Here is a 22,167-nt window from a genome sequence, read left to right on the forward strand (position 1 = left end):
TTGGAGAGCTTTCGAAAAGCTCATTGGAGCTACTGTCAGCCTTTCCTCAGGTTTCCACCCTCAGTCTAACGGTCAAACGGAACGGATCAATCAAGACCTGGAGACGACCCTGAGGTGTCTCGTGTCCGCTAACCCTGCAACCTGGAGCCGTCACATCGTCTGGGCTGAGTACGCGCACAACACCTTGCGCTGCTCCTCCACAGGAATGTCGCCATTCGAGTGCCAGTTCGGGTTTCAGCCTCCACTGTTCCAGGAGCAGGAGCTTGAGGTGGGGGTTCCCTCCACGGAGAAGTTTGTCCAGCGCTGTCGACGGACCTGGATGAGCGCGCGGCTGGCTTTACAACGAGCTTCTCGGCAACGATGGACCCAGGCCAACAAGCGGCGCAGACCGGCTCCTTCATTCCGTCCTGGTCAGAGGGGCTGGCTTTCTACTCAGGATCTCCCGCTGCGGGTGGAGTCCCGCAAGCTGGCATCCCGTTTCATTGGTCCCTTCACGGTGTTGAGGTCAACCCGGTGTCCTACCGTCTCCAGCTGCCTCGCTCCATGCGGATTCATCCCACCTTTGACATCCCCCGGCTCCGGCCAGTGGCCATCAGTTCCCTGGCACCCACCACGAGGCCTCCCCCTGCTCCCCGCATCATCGACGGCCAGCCTGCCTACACGGTCCATCGCCTGATGGACTCTCGCCGGGTTCGCGGGGGCCTCCAGTTCCTGGTGGACTGGGAGGGATATGGTCCGGAGGAACGCTCCTGGGTCCCGGACCAGAACATCCTGAATCGCGACTTGGTGCAGGACTTTCTTCGTCGTCACCATGGACCTTCTGGAGGCATGTCGGGGGCCGTTCCTTTGGCGGGGGAGGGGGGATCCTTTCAGGAATGACCCAGGTTCTGCCTCGCCACCAGAGAGCACCATGATCTCCTAATTGTTTCCTTCTTTCTTCCTAATCGTACTCACCTGTGCATGGTTATATGCCTGCTATTTAAATGGTGCTTAGTTTTATGTCCAGTGCTCAGTCTTGAGTTTCACACTGCCTTGTGATCCTCTTGCCGGCCTGCTAGCCTGTATCTGTGCTGTTGTTATTTTGTTTGTTTCTAGTAAAGTCTACCTTTGTTTATGCAACCTAACCTCTGCCTCAGTTTGCCTTCCTGCAGTTGGGTTCACCCAGTGCCACTCGTCACAGTGTGTAGTGTTTTGCCTGTATAAAAGAAGTTTGATATCACTAACGGTGAGAAGGTGATCACTAGACCGCGGGGTCTATGGCTCTTCTCCCAGAACGTTCTGTTAATAAACTGTGTACTTTTACTTTAAGACAGACTCGAGTGAATCTATTTTTCACCAACACCAGTTTGAAGCTCCATCAGAGCTGCAAGCAGTACTAAGTATATTAGAGGTTACTGATACCATAGAGGAGAGACTGCAGCTATCAGTCTCACAGGTACAAGAAAACATTTTTGAAGCTCAAGACAACATTTTGAATCTACATGGAAGAATCAACTGTCTTCACAAGATTGTTATGGAACTACAGGAAAACAGCCAGCAATTTAGCCTAATCATTTCAGAATTACAAGACAAGATTTATAAATCTGACATCAGAAAATCACAAAACCAACATCTCCTATTGATCTGTCAGGAGAAGAAAAATTATAGCGAGACAAGGGTCTCTATTCCAGAGCTCGAAACCATGGTTGAATCACCTATTACTAGGTTACCAGCCTCCAGAGAAAGTTCTCTTATACAAGTAATCCTTAAAGTGATAATGGTTAGCAAAGAAATTAAGATCTCCATTGAGAATATTGGGATTGAGACCAAACATCTTCAGGCTTCATTTTTTGATCTAGAGGGCAAAGTCAGTAAGATACAGTTACATAAGAATGGCTTGTTAAATAGAGGAGTGCACTCTTCAAGAAATTGTTACGCAACTGAAGGAATATAAATGTACACTTGAGAAACACGAAGAGGAGAAAGCTCTCCTGAAACAAAAAGTATTTGAACTGGATAAAAGACTTGCTGAGGAAAAGTCATTCTCAAATAAAATAGCTCAAATCCAGAATCAGCAGTGAGTGGCTAACTCTGAAATTTCAAAATTGCAAAAATCAATAAAGGACCTTCCGAGTAGCACAGGTAGACTATCCCTTATCCGCAATTCCGAAATTCAAAAACCTCTCAAAGCCGAAAGTTTTTTCGTGGAGCGTAAGTCGTGCGCACGACATGACCCGAGTGGCGCCAAACTTGACCCCATGCAGGTGTGAGGCGTCAGTTGTGTCTCAGCGCTGTCACACGTGTGTCTGCTGCTCTGACATTTTCACAAATCACAAAAAAACAAAAAATATCAAAGAGATGCAGACACCATTATGGGTGACAGTGAGAAGCAGAAAAGGAAGCATCTCTCATTATCGATCATCCACAGAAAGTGGAGTTATTGCAGAAGCTTGATCGTGGTGTGTCTGTGCAGCATCTTACTGAAGAATATGGTGTGGGAACTACCACCGTATATGACTTAAAGAAACAAAGACAAGTTGTTGAAATTTACACTGACAGTGATGACCATAAACTAATGAAAAGTAGGAAAACATTGCATAGGGCAAAAAAATGAAGATCTTGACCGTGTGCTAATTGAGTTGATTCGACAATGAAGAAGTGAACGTGTGCCACTGACTGGTTTGATGGTCATGAAACAAGCTAGAATATACCATGAAGAACTGAACATTGAAGTTGAGTGTGAATATTCAGAAGGTTAGCTGCATAAATTTAAGAAGCGTCATGGTATAAAATATCTGAAAATCTGTGGTGAAAAAGCTTCTGCTGATCATGAAGCAGCTGAAAATTACATTGACAAATTTGCCAAAATAATATCTGATGAAAACCTCGGTCCTGAACAAATTTACAATGCTGATGAAACAGCTCTGTACTGGTGCTACGTTCCTAGAAAAACATTAATGACGGCTGATGAGAGTGCACCAGCAGGTTGTAAGGACGCTAAGGACAGGTTGACAGTTCTTTGGTGTGCCAATGCTGCAGGCACACACAAGTTAAAGTTGGTAGTGATTGGAAAAAGCCAACATCCGAGATGTTTGAAAGGTGTGTGCAATTTACCTGTGCATTATTATGCGAGCAGGGAAGCATGGGTAACCAGAGGAATATTTTCTGACTGGTTCAATAACCACTTCGTACCAGCGATACGAGCTCATTGCAGGCAAGCTGGACTGGAAGAAAACGGCAAAATTTTATTGTTCCTGGACAACTGCTCCGCACATCCCCCTCCTGAACTTCTTGTGAAAAGTAATGTTTTCGGCATTAACTTTCCCCCTAATGTGACATCTTTAATACAGCCTTGTGACCAAGGAATTTTATGCTCCATGAAGAGCAAGTATAAAGACGTTTTTTTGAACTGTATGCTTGATGCAGTCAACAGAAGCATAGGAATCCAAAGCTTCCTGAAAGAGTTCAATGTTAAGGATGCCATTTACGCAGTTGCTAATGCTTGGAACGATGTTGATAAACCAACATTAACAAATGCTTGGCACAGACTTTGGCCTACAACGATGTTTGATGAAGATGGACCTGCAGATGAAGATTTAAGGATTTCCTGTCAGTAAGAAGATGATGATATCAAACCTCCTTACTTACGCCAAAGGTTTATCATCCGAAAGCGTAAATAAGTTAGAGGAAGCTGACATCGAAGAAGTGCTGAACATTGACAATGATGCACCTGTTGTGCATTCGTTGAGTGATGGGGAAATTGCTGAAATGGTGTTAAATAAAGACAAGCATGAGGATAGTAGTGATGATGATGATGATGATGACATTGTGAACACAGGTGAAAAAATCCCCATAAACGAGATGGTGAAAATGTGTGATCAGTTAATTGCTGGCCTTGAACAACGTGCATTTATCAGTGAGCAAGAGATTATGCAAGTTTACTCAATTAAACTGAGACTGCTTAGACAGAAACCAATGTTAATGAGACAGATGACACTGGAAGAAGTCTTTAAAAAGGCCGTCTGTCGTAGTGCTGCTTCATCACTTGAGAATCCTGTTCCTGGCCCATCTTCAGATGTCCAACTCCAACCTGATGATGACGATGACAACACTGATGTACCCTCTTCTCCAAGATCCTCAAGCCAGATGTAATGTACCTTTACTGCATGTATATGTACAGGTATTTAGCTTAGTTTGTACCTGTATATGTTTGAAGTTTTACTGAATGTTTTCCTTACAAATAAACTGTACTAGAGTATTTATAGTCTATATTTCGCCCCCCTATTTAATTTACCAAATTATTACTGTACAAATAAACTAATACTATTTATAGTCTTTATTTATCCCACTCAGCGTGAATATTCATAAGATTCGCTGCAGAAATATTAATGTGTTTGCTTACGGGGTGCTGCCCCGTAATACCATTCCAAAATCCGAAAAATTCCGAAACACAGCTGGTCCCAAGGGTTTCGGATAAGGGATCATGCACCTGTAATATGAAACCGGAAGAAACAATTCTCTGGAACGGAATGGAGTGTTAGGTGTCAAACTTGCTACCCTGAAAAATATTCTGGCAGAGGAACAGTTCCAATTCAGTGAAAAAGAAGCCAAGGCAAACCATCAGTGGAAGGTATATATCAATCAGGTCGAAAGTCTACGGGGTATGTTGTCAGAAATGTTTACAGAAAATACAGATCTTAAGGAAACAATTAAGATTCTTGACCAGGAGAAAGACCAGCTACAAACCACAGTATCTGAACTGCAGTCTAAGTTAAAATCAGAGAAGTTAAATGTAGAAATTCAGCAGGATGACCAGCTTGGTGCAAAGTGTTCTGGTAATAGTTTGCAAGAGAAAAGTAAAACCGTGCAGAAAAATAATATAAAACTCAAAGGGCATGGAGATGCTTGAAGTAGGTAAACAACTTCCCGAGAATACAGTGAACAAGCTGGAGACAAAGGTTACGGAAGAAAATTTGTGCTTTGATGAGAAAGGTACTCAAATGAAAAGCCAACAGAAGACAACAGAAATAACAACAGAAAATGCTGGAAAAACTCAGCAGGTCAGGCAACATCCGTGGAGAGAAATTTGAGTTGACGTTTCGGGTTGGACCCTTCTTCAAAACTGGAAAGAAAAGAAACTAGATCGAAGGCAGGGCTGCGATCAGACAAAAGAATAAAAGAAACAACAGATTGTGATGCAAATAATTGCCCAGAGGCCTTAATAGAGGAACAGCTAGACAATACCAATAAAGCTTGTGAGACTCTGATTACTGTTGAAAAAGCAGAGACAATGATAGACCTTGTAAACTCTGAAATAAAAGTTGAACTTACAGATAAGATGCTACGTTGCACTGGAAATGAAATGCCAGATATAATTAATCAGTCTACATTAGCAGTCTTTAAGAATACTCATCTGTTGGAAATGCCCAATGAACTGATGGAGAGTAACAAACAACTTCAGGCATACATTGAGAATCTTATGAAGAAAAATGCCTGCTGGCAGCCATGGTGTCTGAATTGGAAAAAAAGTGAGAGAAATACAAGAACACGTTGATGAAAGTCAGGTACAGAAGAAAAATACATTTTGTGAAGGCATTCCAACAATTAATGATCCTCAGGAAAGAGAATGCAAACAACTGTTAGACCATAAAAATGTACTTATGTTTCAGGATGAAGAAAAACTCTTCCTGGATGCCATGGTTGTTGAACTGGAGAAAAAGATTGCAAGAGAAGAATTTCATTCTAGTGAACTAGCAGTTCAAATGGAGATCCAAAAGGAGGAATATGATGCAGGAAAAAAGCAGCTTCAAAATATTATTAAAGATATGCAGGAAAAGAATGAAGAACTAAAAGAGACTGTTAAAAACCATGAGGAAGAGAAGAAATTGTTAGAAACTAGGCTAGTTGAGAAAGAGAACATTCTTTCTATGGATCAGATACATGGCTGTGAAATACAAGCTCAAATGAAGTACCAAATCCTGTTAATTGAAAACCAGAAATGCCAGTTAGAAGATACGGTTGATGGTCTATTGGATGAAAATGGAACCTAGAGGTTGATGCGGATAAATCATTACTGCGAATCAGAGAAGGTGAAATAGGCAGTGATCTTAAACAGCAACACTGCTTCAGTGAACTTAATGCTAAAAATAATGTTGAGCTAGTGGGAAAGCTCTGTGAAAATACTAAACTTCACAGAAATAAAAGAAACTGGAAGAGAGAAGCAGACGATATAAGTTGATTATTGAGAGGTATAGGGTAGAAAAAGGGTCCCTGACAGAGTCTCTTTCAAAGTTTAAATACCTATTTAAAAAAACAGATATACTGCAGGGAAAGTGTGGCAGATCTAACTAATCAATTAAAGGAAGTTAATATAAAAGTACAACAACTTCAAGAAACACTAAATATGCTGGCACATAACAATGTAAAACTTCAGGAGATCATTAATAAGTCTGGAGAAGAGATTTTTTTCCTCAAGGCAGTAGTGTATGTAACTCAGAGGGACAATACAGTAAGTCAGTGCCAATGGAACCGGAGCACCACACAAGTAACATAACAAACCCAGATAACTCCAGGCAACAGCCCAAAAATTGCCCAGAGAGTAAAAAATATCTAAAGTTATATGTTCAGCTACCTGAAGAAAATAATGATAGCAAAACCTTAGATTCAAAAAGCATTCAACAGCAAGGCACAATCAAGGAACTAGAGAACAGTAGTGAAAAAATCCAAAAGGCCATGGAGAACATTGAAAGAGAAGAAAATGCTTGAATAATGTAACTCAGCTCAAAAAGATGCTAGATTTTGAACAATACACCTCTAATAAACTGAAGGTTTATCTGAAAAACAAATGCAAGATATTAGCAGATCAGAATAATGATCTCCAGGAAATGATCACAGAACTGCTGGATGAGAATACAGCATTTCAAGTTTCAATTGATAATCTTAAGAAAAAAAGCTGTTGAAGTTTAAAATCACTGAGCTGAAAGATGAAATGAAAATGAACCAGGAATGCTGTATTGACAAAGCAGTGCAAAAGGATTTACCTAAAACCATTAACCTGCAAGGTAAGTTAAAGGGGCCTGAGAACAGCAACATGAATTTCCAAGTAACTATTGCAAAACTGATCAAAAATGGAATGCTTCCTGCAGTTGTAGTCTCAAACTTTGGGGGAAAAAAATGAATGTCTGAACTATCAACTGAAAGAGGTAGATATAGAGAACAACCATATTCCTGAAGCAGGTAAAGAACTTCAGGACAGTAATGCAAAACTTCAAGAATCCATTGTTAACGCTGAAAATGATAACATTCTGCTGAATGAGACAGCTGGTAATTTGAAAGATAAAGTAATAGAAGAGGACAATCTTAGTATTGTATTACTAAATAATTCTCAGACTGTGGGGCCTTATTCTGAGAACATCTTTCAACAAGAATTGAAGAAGAATTCATCAGAAAATCCTCATTTACTCTAAGGTTTGAAAATTTCTGCACAACCCCAGAACAGAAGAATAGCATCATTTTAAAATGATTTTGGACCATTACAGGAGAAATCTGTAAAAGATAAAATGCATGGTTGGGCCTAACAGAAGAATTCAAAGATTTGAAACAAACGTGGCATTTCAAAAGGACATGTACAGACTTGTAGGAAAAGGCTGCGACAGGAATGTGGGATTGACCTCTGCAGAGGAACAATTTGGGTATTCGAAAGTAGCTAGACTGTCTGGGAGGATCAATAAACGAAACTCAGCCCCTATCTGGGAATTTGCATTCAATCAATAAATCAATGAAAACCCCAGCCTCACCTAAAGCCCAAAGCCCATTAGAAGCCATGCATAAAAGAACCTGCACAGAATTTGAAGGCCTTACAGGAAATCTAAGATTAAAAGACTGTTTGAGACATTCAAAACCACTTCACACCTTCAACTACTCAGGAAGCTATCCCGAAACCAGTTAACTAAATGGGACCAATCAAGTGGCCCTTAACGAGCCAGCCAAAAATCTAACAAGATTAGCAGGTTTCGTTTTAGTATAAACTAAAGACCTGTCTCCACAAGAAGCAGTTCGTTCGATGAGTTCGATCAGTACAGTTCGGACAGACACAGAAAGAGGCACAGCTCATTTGAAGGACATCAGCCTCGGGACAACAGAAGGAGAACGGAAGGAATTGCAGCAACCAAGGGCCCCACGAAACAAACAACCAACAATATTACCAACAACTAGGTAATATTGGGCCACCGCAACCAACAAGAAACCAACCTGGAAGAAACCGAAGACCTGCAAGTTTTTCCCACTCTACAAACTATTCCTGCGTTTGGTGAGCATTTCCTGGTCCTCTGGAATTCAACCTAGTTAGTATAGTGGGATTGGGAGGGGTAAGGTATTTCTGTCTATTGTCATTCTCCCTCGCATATTCCAAAGTGTTCCCCCTTTTAGAGTGATATGATTTATTGTGTTGTGTATATTTTCTTGTCTCAAATAAAATCCAAGTTCTTTTCACCAACTCAGTTGTCTGTTGAAATTTCATTACAACCCCCAAATAAGTCCAGGTCTAGAACCAAGGGAGTGGGAGCGATTCAAACCGCTCATAAGTCAGAGATGAAGCTGACACACACACCACCCCCTACACTCATTGAAAGTCTTGCAGAAGAAAAGTTAGAATTCATAGACTCTCAAGTTAACAAATGAGCCCAAGGAAGAAAAATTGTACTTAAGTAAAAATTTATTTCAACCAGATAGCCAGAAAGATTTTACATGAACAATACAAGAGAGGAAAAGAATGGATGTGGCAGCTGAGAACCTTTCAGGAGAAATAAGTGTTCCAGAAGTGTCCATACTTAAACTAGAAAGACCAGTTTCAGAAGACCAACTACACCCCCAAAAATCTGAGAAGTCTACAATAGACAACACCCACCAGCACGAAACAATAAATGAAGCAATAAATAACTTCCAAGACATTGTCACTGACAGGCATCAACAGGTCAAAGAGAAGAAAGATTTTTCAGCTGCTACTCTCATAAGTATAGTTGATGAGCAAGATCTTTACACAAGTAAAGCTACCTTTCAGTGTGACATCCACTGGAACAGTGCTGATACTGAATTAAGGAACAATTGGCTGCAGGGAACAACGAAATCACTTGACAATATAAAAGACCTGGAAATCAAACAAAATGTCCAAATAAAGGAAGAAACACTGCTCGCTGCAGACTCCAAGCTACAGGAGAAAGTAGAAGAACAACATTGTGATGCTGAAAAAGCAGCATCAGTTTGTGCTAACCAGGCTCCATTAATAGATACTGAGAGCATCGATCAACAAGAAAAAGCTGTAACACCGTTGAAGAGAATTCAGGAAGTAAATGGCATTACACTGAATCATCAGGAAGATAAAGAATTGCAGAAAGTAACTCTTTCTGATCAAGAGACAGAACTTTCAGAGGTAGAATTTAAGGATATAGGTCACATTAGTCAGAGGTAGGAATTACCAATGTTTAAAGATGTTATTTGTTCATTGTCAAGTCTGTTAGTCTGTAAATAACTGATTGTAAATACACCAGAACATTTTAAATCGATAACGGCCGATTCCTTGATCGTGGTTCCATAAGAACATAAGAAGTAGGAGCAGAAGTAGGCCATACGGCCCTTGGAGCCTGCTCCGCCATTCAATAAGATCATGGCTGATCTTTGACCTCAACTCCACTTTCTCACCCGATTCCCATATCCCGTGATTCTCCTAGGCAACTAATTTAATAGCGCTCAGGGGGTGGGTCCGCTGTCAAAATAGAAAAGATTGACAGCGGGTAGGAAACCTGACAGCTGCAGTAGTGTAAAGGATGCCGTGTTGCAGATGGTGAGCTTCGGAGCGCAGAAAATGTTGGTTACTGCATTTTTAATACTTAGAGATTTCTTTAGCTTACAAGTTTTTAGATCCAACTGTACGTCCAGTGCCACCTCATTGGGAGAACCTCTCTCACCATTGACAGATCACTTCTGTCATCTCACCTGCAGCTGCCATCTATTGCAGCATCATTGGAGCCATTGAAACAATCAGACCTTGGTCCTCTGAATCCTTCCACGATCAGCCCCAACATCAACATCACCAGGCACACTATCACCAACCTTCTCCGCCATCACCTGATGCTGCACTGGACACAGGGCATCAGCCCCTGACAACATTGCTGCCTGGGAGGCCAGCGATGGCATCACCATGGCCAGATTTTCTTCACTTGATGCTGTACACCCTGGCTGCCACATGATGCGCCAGGTTGACACCATCCCACACCAGCACCATGAAGCATCCCTTTAATATCCATCCCCCTTCCATGCACACTCATCACTATAGCGGGGGGGGAGTTATGTCTGAACATTCACTGGATCTCAGTAAGACACTTCTCAATGTGCGCTCAGATCTGTCCAATAAGGGGCACTTTTGGAAAACTAGATTTCACTGTATGACAACACATTACCAGAAACTTCACATGGACATTGGCTAAACCTCTCAAGTGCCTACCCTTGTGTGTTGTTAGTTGGTATGCTTGCAGTAGGATGAGGGTGAGTGTGAGGGGTGGCTAGTGAGATGGGGAAGCGATAAAGTAGATAGAGAGGGTTGGTTGGAGGTGCAAGGTAAGTTGGTGTAAGGATGTGCAGGAGAAGGATATGGAAGGCAGAGTGATGGGGATGTGTTGAGTGGCACAGCAGGAGGAGATTAAGTGTAACTTTGCAGTAATGTTTCGTGATCCTCTGAGATCATTGAAGGGTTGGCGCCACTGCAGCCAGGTACTCCTGACGACATCCCTGCTTTTGCCCTCCTGTGCAATATGCAACCAAAATGCGTTGGTGTCCTGGGGAAGTCTCTTCTGCCCTTGGAAGGGAAGAGAACCTCCCTGCGTGCTGTGACTCCCTCCATAAGCATATGGAGGGAGTCATTGGAGAGCCTAGGTTCAAGCGTTCATCTTTGTGCCGTGCTTGTCAGTGTTTGCAGCACCTCAATGCTGTCAAACACTGACAGAACAACTGTCAAACTCCATGTGGACGTGGTCCATTTAAGGAAACTGGCTGATGACGTCATCAAATGACATCATCAGACCCGCTTCCTGTTAATTGGCCGGGAAGCCCGCAGGGCGGGCTTAACAAGACCAATCCAGGGAAAATCACGTCTACAGAGCGGCTGCAGCTGGGAGCGGGACCAGAACCAGGAAATTGGCTCTCCCGCCACCATCCCGCCTCCTCCATTAAATTCGCGGCCCTAGAGTCCAAAAATCTATCTGTCTCAGCCTTGAATATACAACAACTCAGCATCCACAGCCCTTTGTGGTAGAGAATTCCAAAAATTCACAACCCTCTGAGTGAAGAAATTTCTCGTCTCAGTCTTAAATGACCTACCCCTTATCCTGAGACTATGCCCCCTAGTTCTAGACTCTCCAGGCAGGTGAAACCACCGCTCAGCACCTCAGTTCCGAATGGTCTGTGTGCTCAGCACTCCCGCATATGCCCACGCAACTGAATTCTATAGGGATGGGCCATTTAAAGAAACTGCACATGCTTCCTGCGCATTTTTCATGAGCATAGGGAAAAGTGTGCAAGATGGGGAAAGGGAATCTAGAATCCACCAACTCTTAAAAAGTTGGTGCACTGAAAGAGAGGCAGCTGTTTTTTGTTGGAGGTTGAATATTACTGCACAACATGATTGAATGAGTTCCCAGAACTGCCCCTTTCAAACAGGGTGGTTTAAAGGTTTTACTGAAGAAGGTGTCCCTAAGGAAAATAGCAATTTTTGGGGAAGAAGGAAATCTTCCAAATAGAACCAGTGAAAAGCAAGCACGCTGGGAGGTAACCAATCAAATAGATGCTATCCTCTGTGCATCATTTATGAAAAATGTTATCTAGACTGAGGAAAGACTAAAGGGGCCCATTCACATCAAAGCATTGCCTGTCCTATGCATCCACCAAGCGCTCAGCCCCACAGTATGCTGCTACATAAGCAATACAGCCAGCAAAGCATTGAAATCACTGGGGTGAAGGTTAGACAGGTTCTACAATGGGCAGGTGATCCACTCCATCAGATTACTGTGGTGAAGGTGAAAATTGCCCCCATTGTCTTTCAAGTTGTATCTCCAACTTGGTGGTTGCCAAACTGATAGACTTTGTTTCATCTATTGCATCCTGGCATGTTTTCTCGATAACTATGGCACTTATAACTACTTACATGTTCTCGACTCATCTTTTGAATGTAAGATGCTCATGTGAATTACTGTTCCTTACCTCCAAATGCTGAAAGGGTTCAGTTTTCAAAAAAGAGAAAGCAGAATATAGCCATCAGCAGAGAACCCACACTGATGGTGGGCTAGCCAGCCTGCAATACGTTTGGATTGCGCCAGAACCATTTGGCTCCAGACCTCATTGTAGCCTTGGTCCAAGCATGGACAAAAGAGCTGAATTCCAGAGGTGAGGTGAGAATAACTGCCCTTGACATCAAGGCAACATTTGACCGAGTGTGGCACCAGGGTGCCCTAGTAAAACTGAAGTCAATGGGAATCGGGGGAAATCTCTCCAGTGGCTGGTGTCATACCTGGCACAAAGGAAGATGTTTGTGGTTGTTGGAGGTCAATCATCTCAGCTCTAGGATATCGCTGCAGGAATTTCTCAGGGTAGCGTCCCAGGCCCTACTATCTTCAGTTGCTTTATCAGTGACCTTCCCACTATCATAAGTTCAGAGGTGGGGATGTTTGCTAGTGATTGCACAATGTTCAGCTCCATTCGCAATTCCTCAGATCATGAAGCCGTCCATGCCCACATACAGCAAGACCTGAACAACATCCAGGCTTGGGCTGATAAGTAGCAAGTAACATTTGTGCCACACAAGTGTCAGGCAATGAACATCTCCAACAAGAGAGAACCGAACCACCTCCCCATGATACTCAATGGCATTACCATCGTCGAATAATCTGGGGGTCAGCATTGACCAGAAACACAACAGGACCAGCTACATAAATGCCATGGCTACTAGAGCAGGTCAGAGACTGGGTATTCAGCAGCGAGTAGCTCACTCCCTGACTCCCCTAAGCCTCTCTACCACCTACAAGGCATAAGTCAGGAGTGTGATGGAATACTCTCCACTTGTCTGGATGGGTGGAGCACCAACACTCAAGATGCTTGACACTATCTAGGTTAAAGCAGTCTGCTTGATCATTACCCCATCCTTTGGCTTAAAATTTCACTCTGTTCACCATTGGTGTACCATGGGTTCAGGATGCACTGCAGCAGCTCGCCAAGGTTTCTTCAGCAGCACCTCCCAAACCCACGACCTCCACCACCTAGAAGGACAAGAGCAGCAAGTGCACGGGAACATCATCATCCCCAAGTCATATACCATCCTGATGGACATATCGCTGTTCCTTCATCGTCACTGAGTCAAAATCCTGGAACACTATCTAACAGCATTGTAGGAGCACTTTTACCACACGGACTGCAGCAGTGGTGAAGGTGTTCCTTCTCATGGACATTGAAGGATGAGCAATAATTGCTGGCCTTGCCAGCGATGCCCACATCCCAAGAATGAGTAAATAAAAGCAGACCTTCAGTTATTGGGATGGCAGCCATAGAGGGAGAAGGCATGGGAGAGCTTGCATAGCCAACCCAACAAAGTAAGTCTCCTCAACTTCTTTTCCCTTACCTTTTAAACAAAATAACTGAGTAACAAGTAGACGCATCTGCCTATCAGCATCATGGCACCATATTGACTACCATATTGCTACCGTGCGTGTATCTATTTGCCGCATTCCCCATGCTAAACAACTCTTCTCATTTTTGTGTAGGCGCTTTGAAGATGATGCAGCTGGCATCAGGGAGGAGCAGGAAGCTGGACTCTCACAATAACACCCATCAGGTACTCAAGATCCCACAAACCACAGCACAGACACATCCTTTTTGATGGATTAAGATGGGGACAGTCAGGAGGGAGCACCAGGTGAAGCACCGCACACAGGTGAGGAAGAGCAAGTAGAGGCGACACAAAATGGCCATGATCATGATGAAGGGAGGGATGGGGGGCAGCCAGCTGCCGCAGGATCCACGTTCAGACCTTACCGAGGTTTCTTCCTCTGTAGAATTGATTCATCTGCAGAAACACTTCTTGCAGCCCTTTGAGAACCTTCAGATCGCCCTGGATGGAATAGTGAAGATTATGCATCAGTGCTACTCTGATATTAGTGTATGCACTACAAGAGGATTTGAGAAATCTGCAGGTCACAATGGAGCGAGTGGCAACTCCTGGTTGATCTGCAGGGGAACCCCTAGGACAAAGGACGCAAGCACAGATGCAGTTTGCTGGCCAGCAGTGTATTTGATGCTCTGTTTGAACTTTGAATTTGCAATAGGCTGTCATTTTTGGTGTTGAGAGGCTGGGGTAATTGGCTTGAAAGGACCTTGATGGGATGCTTCATGCTCCTTAAGGGGGCCAAGAGTCTGTAACAATACAGATTGCAGGTCATCCACAAGGAGTGCCCAGCAGCTGGGGCATGGTAGGCAGAGAGATGGATGAGGTATTTACCTCAGGGTGGCGACACATCTGCCCAACCTAACATGCCTCTCAGCATGAAGTAAAGGCAGGTCCCGTTTGATGAGCAGCAACATGCTACTACCAGCTGGAAGATACAGAGCCTAGACTCTCATCAAAGGCACATACTGGAGAAGGAAACATTAACGCAGAGATGCAGAATTTGTTTAGGATAATAAAGTAGTTGTAACTTCTTTAGAATCTATTGTGCAGTTTTATTGTCAAAAAGGACATATGGCTGTTGGTGATCGGGGAAACCTGCAATGATCAGCGTAAAGGTGATGGAGAGTTGACCGGGCATGTTGGTGAAGCGATCTATTGTAACTCAGAGAGGATGATAGGACTGTTACTGCATCACCACAAAAGAAGCTTTCAAGTGAAAAAAACTGTCAGTAAATGTTTAATGCACCAGTGGTCCTTGCTGGTGTATCAGCCTCATCCATTTCTCCGTCCTACTCTTCCTCCTTCTCCTCCTCTGCCAAGATTGCAGGTCCATCTTCTTGGTCCTCTACCTGATGGGTTCCCCTATTTGGATGACAAAATTATGCAAGACACAGCAGACGCAGATTATTTTGGATACCTTCTCAGGGCTGTAATATCCCACCAGGTCTCTTCAGACAGTGAAATCTCTGCTTTAAAATGCTAATGATATGTTCCACTAGAGTTCAAGTGGAGGCAAGAGCCTCATTATCTTTATTTTAGCCCCTGTTCAATGTTTCCTCAGTGGTGCCAGTGGCTATAGCTCCAAGAGTAGATCTGGTCCCCTAGCAGCCATCAATCCAATCGTCTTACTCCTTGAAATAGTCCTGGAATGATAGACTGTCACAAGACAAAGGCATTGTGGCTGCTGCTGGGATATATTGCTGTCACCTCCATTATTCTTTGCTTTTGGTCAGAGAGCAGCTGTATGATAAAAGAAAGCACTTCCCCTTGGATATATGCCACAAGGTTGTTGTTAGGGGCAGTGATGGCTCCGTGTGTGCAATCAATGAGGCCTTGCATTTTAGGGAAGCCTGCCACCTGCTAAAAGGCTGCACCCTCTCGTATTGTTGCCTCATTTCCATGGGGAAAGTGACCAAAGTGTTGCCCCAGCAAATAAGGCTTCTCTGACCTGCTTGATAAATCAGTGGACTAATGTCTTACTGATTTGGAAAATGTCATAAATGGAGACTTGAAAGAAACCAGTGGCTTAAAAGTTCAATGCTGTGCTGGTTTTTACTACAACAGGCTGCCCTTCTGGTAGATCTCATCTCCAGGATAGGCTTCAGTAGACAGCACAACTCTTGTCTCTTCTCCCATGAAATGGAAACAGCAAAGGCAGATTACCTCTGATATGATGAAGTAAGTGTTCCTGGGTTGCAGAATTTGGTACCATGGCCAACAGACACCTGTGGTGCAAGTGTGTTTGCCTTTGTTCCTTCTGCCAGGAATATTCCTCATGATATAAATCCAGAACAGCCATAGGTAGATGCAATGGGATAACCCCTGCTGAGCAGTGTGGCTCCAGTGGAGACAGCAAGAGCTCTATGGTTAGAGCTCTGCACAAGAGTCCTATATCGCAAATATCTAGCAGCAAAAAGACCCAGAAAATCACATAATTAGGGGCAGAACTGCAGCTAAAGATGAGGAAATTACGAACATATAAGTTTGTATAATTTTGAGGCCTCTGACACTCTCAACACCGCCTCTCAATTGCAAAGTTCTGCATCCACGGAACTAGGTGCTTAGTGCCACCTGTGCTCGGGACTACCCACCCAATTCCAGACTGTGCACATGCTTAGTATGAGGGTCCACTTCCCAAGCACAACATCGGGGAACTGGCCCTTCTATTTCTAAGTACAGCAGATCTTTTGTGGAAAGTTGCATTTGGAAATCAGAAAAATTGTTGTAACAATGTGAAAGTTAAAGAAGTACTTTATTTTTCTATTACTGAAGGAGCTGTAATAAATACTGCAGAGGGCAGTGAAGGCGACTCTAAACTCAGTTTGTTGTTTATTTTCTTAGAAGTTGCGAATCAAAACAGTCCAATATGCCGGATTGGTTTTTTCAAATTCTGTGTCACATTTGAATTATACAGGTCTTTCCAGTCACATAAATCAATCTGAAAAATTTACAGCTCTTAAAAAAGGTCTATAATTTATCTCTATCCTCTGTACCATGTAAAGCTAACCGACTTGGTAAAAGATAAAAGATAACTTTCCCTTCAGTTAAAACTTACTATATTTTCTCCAGCAGCAACATTACAAAATTTGTACTCCACACCCATCAATAATTATTGTAACCATTAACAATTTTCTTATCTGTTCATCGTTTGAGAAATACAAAAGGAATAATATAGGTCAGTCCTCCAATTAGACCAATTTAAAGCTACACGAGTGAACAATTATCACTGAAATCATTATTATTTACAAAATTATTCTTATAAAACCACATAATTTATTACTTTTAACAGGTTTCTGCTGCCTACAGTGCCGTGCCTCAGTTCACCAAAGCAATACAACCACATGGCGCCTAATGCAGCATTAATGTAAAATGAGCTACTACTTACATGTAATTCTGAATGGTGAATTTCACAACATTCGGATATGTATTAGAACTATAAACTTTGCTGTACAATTGGCTGCAGTAAGATCTCAGTACCAATGTGTTAATTTCATTTTTAATATTTGTGCAGTTTATCTGTTAATCCAGCGACAGTCTTCTATGAGCTTAATGAACCTACACCTTCTGACTGAAAATTCTGAACACCAGAAAGACAACAAAAATGTGAAGGTAAAATTGGAATCAGTGCACACCAGGTAGTACTATAGGAAATCATCATTTTCAACCGTTTGAGATTGTGTGAAGGTTCTAATTTTTACAGTGAGATCATTACAGATTCTATACAAATCATTTGCATTATCTCTGCTGAATGTAGCTAATTATAAACTTTTTTATGCAAGCAAATGTGATTTTATTTTCTTCACTTTGTTTTTGCTTTGTATTAAGACTGCTGGGAGCAGAGACAGTGATCAAGAGATTCTCATGAAGGGAAAATGGTTGCAAGGACTGGCGGAAACTAATGGACAGCTGCAGTCACATTTATTTCCCCCAACTTCTGAACCAGCAGTTGGTAGATTGAAATGCTGAGATGTGTAAACAGCTTCAGGTCTCAACATAAATGAGGTGGTGGGATGGCAGAGATCATTGGTACTCTAATGTACTGTGCCAGGAAGTGATTGGATGTGGTTTGGCACCCACAGTACCCCAAGTTCAGTTTCAACCATGCTGTCAGGGGCAAATGCCAATCACCAATCAATAAAGAGGAAGGGGCAATTGGCAGGTAGGTCACGTTAAGCTGGCATAATGAACCTCCTGGCATTGGTGGCTGGCTTGACCGCTCAGTTGGGCTTTGACAAGTGCCATAGGGAAACCCAAGAAACAGAGAAAGAAAATGAACCGCCAGACTGAAAAATGTTGTCAAGCTTTCAATTAACAATCTAGTATGGACCAATTAAAATACAAATCACACAAATGGGTAAAGGGTGTGAGCTAGTATTTAGTTTGGTGCCTCCAGAAAGCGATGTCACTTATAGATTTTCAAACTTGGGTCTCAGGGACTCCTCAAGGAGTCCTGAAGGTCATCAGATTTCTATCCATCTGCATGATTGTATTTGCTGACATATTGCACATTATTTATGTTGCTGTATACAGGTTGACTATCCCTTATCCGAAAACCTTGGGACTAGCTGTGTTTCGGTTTTCGAAAATTTTCGGATTTCAGAAGGTATTATTTCAGACTGGGAAACTCTGAACATTAAATTAATTTGGTAATTAGTATTTGTATTTAATATAAATTTTAAAAGTTCAGGCTACCTCTTGTGACTGTTCCGTGTCTCATTCCCCTTCCTGCTTCTCTGTGCTGCCGCTTCCAGTCTGTTTACAGCTCCCCCTGCTCCATATCTGAATTCCTTGACTTAGCAGGGGTCTGGGGCTCGACTGCCGCCGCCAGTTGTGGGAAAGCCGGATATCGGCTGACTCCTACGCTAAGCTGGCCTGCAAATCAGGTCAGAAAAGCATCGGCCGCGTCGGGTCATGTTTGGCGCCACTCGGGTTATGTCGTGTGCACGACTTACGCTCCACAAAAAAACTTTCGGTTTTCAGAGGTGCGGATAAAGGATAGTCTACCTGTACTAATAAAATGTTTGCTGCAATCCTTTCGGTAGCCGATAAGCTGTTGTGGAAGTTAGGGAAGGACCTCCTGCCAGTATAGGCAGGGGACTAGCCCACAGAAAAGTTTAAACACCACTGATGTAACTTAACAAGACCCTAAGGGGTAGAAATTTGCCTCGGGCGGAGGTACAAAACAGGTGTTATCGTATCAGCTGCCTGTTATACTCACTGCTTGATATTCAGCCAATGGAACGGAAGATCAGCCAGTCCGTGTGACGAGCGGCCAATTCGACACTGCCCGTTTTGTGCCACTGCCCGAGACAAATTTCTACCCCATAATCTCTGTATTAATAATGTCTATTGTGACTTTTTAAACATAAAATATATTGATAGATTTGACTCAGCTGTTAGGTAAATTTTTCGGAGCTTCTGTATGTTTTTCTTATTCATTAGCTCATGTTGGCATAATTGCTCCTTGGAATACTGAATAATTTTAGTTATTCCTTTTTTAGAATAGAACCAATGGTCCTAATATCAGATCAGATCAGGGGTCTTTGACTGGTCATTGCCCCAATGGATCATACCACATCCCTCAGTACCTGCCTGATCTCAGATTTAGTGGTAGAATTCCAAGGCCCATCACACATGCCAAAGTGAAGGCCACACCTGTAGGACCACTCTAACATGCCACGCAACTTGATCAAGAGTGGTGTTGACAGGGGCACTTACCTACACTTTCAGTCGGAGAATGGTATACACGATTTTATACACTAAATCAGTGATGAAAGAAATAATTGAAATGGGGCATATAAACATAAGGAAAACCAAATTGATAGGTGACATGGCATACTGAGAAAGGGAGTAGGAATTCCTACCAACCCAGCTCAAGGTGAATATCCGGATCAATTCAGCTATAAAAAATAATGATGCTGTGTGAGAACTTAGTAAAAGAAAACTGTTACTGCCCCTCTGACTCATCCCCCTTTGTAAAATTCCCAATCAGGCAGCAGTCAAGAAATAAGATACTGATCTTGTACTCAAGATCAAATGTAAGTAAGCCACTTGGATATCTATAAGTTAGTGACAAAGGCTTATTCCTAATTGTTCTGGAACAAGTTTACTAAATCATTTTTGAATACAAAAGAGTATTTCAAGGAATTCGTTTTTTTAAAGAAAACATGGTTTGAGAACAGCTTCAACAGGGCGGAGCCTACTCTCACCTCATAGTTGCACTTCTGCCCTTGGCTGATTTTCCGAGGTCAAGGTACTTAACATAATTCTAGCAGTGTTTCCACCACAGGCAGGTTATGTCAATTGGGTAGGGAGGAAGGAAAATGCTGTCACATTTGCCGCAGCGTAATGAGGCTGGTGGCCTGGGTAGAATTCTGAAAAAAATTAACATAAGAACATAAGAAATAGGAGCAGGAGCAGGCCATACGGCCCTTCGAGCCTGCTCTGCCATTCAATAAGATCATGGCTGATCTTCTACCTCATCTCCATTTTCCTGCACTATCCCCATATCCCTTAATATTCAAAAATCTATCAATCTCTGTCTTGAATATATTCAACGACTGAGCCTCCACAGTCCTCTGGGGTAGAGAATTCCAAAAATTCACCACCCTCTGAGTGAAGAAATTTCTCCTCATCTCAGTGCTAAATGGCCAACGCCTTATTCTGAGACTGTGACCCCCTGGTTCTAGATTCCCCAGCCAGGGGAAACATTCTCCCTGCATCTGCCTTATCAAGCCCTGTAAGAATTTTGTATGTTTCAGTGAGATCACCTCTCATTCTTCTAAACTCTAGCGAATATAGGCCTAGTCTACTCAATCTCTCCTCATAGGACAATCTCTCCATCCCAGGAATCAGTCTGGTGAACCTTCGTTGCACTCCCTCTATGGCAAGTATATCCTTCCTTAGGTAAGGAGGCCAAAACTATACACAATACTCCAGGGTGTGGTCTCACCAGGGCCCTATATAATTGCAGTAAGGCGTCTTTACTCTTATACTCAAATCCTCTTGTAATAAAGGCCAACATACCATTTGCTTTCCGAATTGCTTGCTATACCTGCACGTTAACTTTCAGTGATTCGTGTACAAGGACACCCAGATCCCTCTGAACACCAACATTTCCCAATCTCTCACCATTTAAAAAATACTCTGCTTTTCTATTTTTCCACATTACATTCCATTTGCTATGTTCTTGCCCATTCACTTAGCCTGTCGATATCCCCTTGAAGCCCCTTTGCATCCTCCTCACAACTTACATTCCCACCTATCAGCAAACTTGGATATATTACATTTGATCTCCTCATCCAAATCATTGATATAGATTGTGAATAGCTGAGGCCCAAGCACTGAGCCTTGCGGTACCCCACTAGTTACAGCCTGCCAACCCAAAAATGACCTGTTTTCTGTCCATTAACCAATCCTGAATCCATGCTAGTATATTACCCCCAATCCCATGAGCCCTAATTTTGTTTAATAACCTCTTGTGTGGCAACTTATCAAATGCCTTCTGAAAATCCAAATACACCACATCCACTGGTTCCCCCTTATCCATTCTGCTAGTTGCAACCTCAAAAAACTCAAACAGATTTGTCAAACATGATTTCCATTTCATAAATCTGTGTTGACTCTGCCCAATCCTATTCTTATTTTCAAAGTGCCCTTTACCACGTCCTTAATAATAGATTCTTACATTTTCCCTACTACTGATGTCAGGCTAACCGGTCTGTAGTTCAACGTTTTCTCTCTCCCTCCTTTCTTAAATAATAGGGTTACATTTGCTACCTTCCAATCCGCAGAAACCGTTCTAGAATCTATGGAATTTTGGAAAATGACAACCAATGCATCCACTATCTCTATAGCCACCTCTTTCAAAACCTTAGGATGTAGGCCATCAGGTCCAAATTAAAAAATTGTTTAAAGCTCCTACCTTGCTGAGTGCAGTCGATCACTCTGCGATGGACTTCAATAGTCCTTTAAAATTTAAATTCCTCTTCCACAAACTTAGCAAACCTGCACCAGTATTTCAAGTGCTCAGCAAAGCTTGTGGTGTAAATGAGGAGTACTATGCAATATTCCTGTCATTTGTCTCATTACAATCTAAAACAACAATTTTCATTTACAGTGACTTTAACATAGAAAAATGTCTCAACGTGCTTCACAGATAATCAAAAAAATGTATGCTGAGCCAAAGACGTAGTTATTAGGAGGGGAGACTAAAATCGTCATCAAATCGGTAGGTTTTAAGGTGTGTCTTGAAGGAGGAGATGCTGGAGAGGTAAAGGGGTTTTTGGGAGAGAATTCCAGACCATGTGGTCTAGATGGCTGAAGGCATGGGTACAAATGGTGAGACGAAGCCAGAATCAGAGTTCAGGCGGGTTTGTGGGGCTGGAGGAGGTTACGGAGATAGTGAGGGGTGAGGCTATGAAGTGATTTAAACACAAGGGCTGCGATTTTACCAGCACTCAGATGGCGGGGGATGCGCTATC

At 42.6% G+C, this 22,167-nt stretch overlaps 1 pseudogene; it reads left to right on the forward strand.

Moving 5' to 3' along the window:
- The window catches only part of LOC147111820 (uncharacterized), a 53,938-nt pseudogene extending 40,096 nt beyond the window's left edge, over positions 1-13,842 (forward strand).
- Positions 13,843-22,167: the final 8,325 nt, after the last annotated feature.

The sequence above is a fragment of the Somniosus microcephalus genome, chromosome 10 (genome assembly GCF_052327205.1).
Source record: "Somniosus microcephalus isolate GS21.2 chromosome 10, FLI_Smic_1.0, whole genome shotgun sequence".
Classification (NCBI taxonomy): Eukaryota; Metazoa; Chordata; class Chondrichthyes; order Squaliformes; family Somniosidae; genus Somniosus; species Somniosus microcephalus.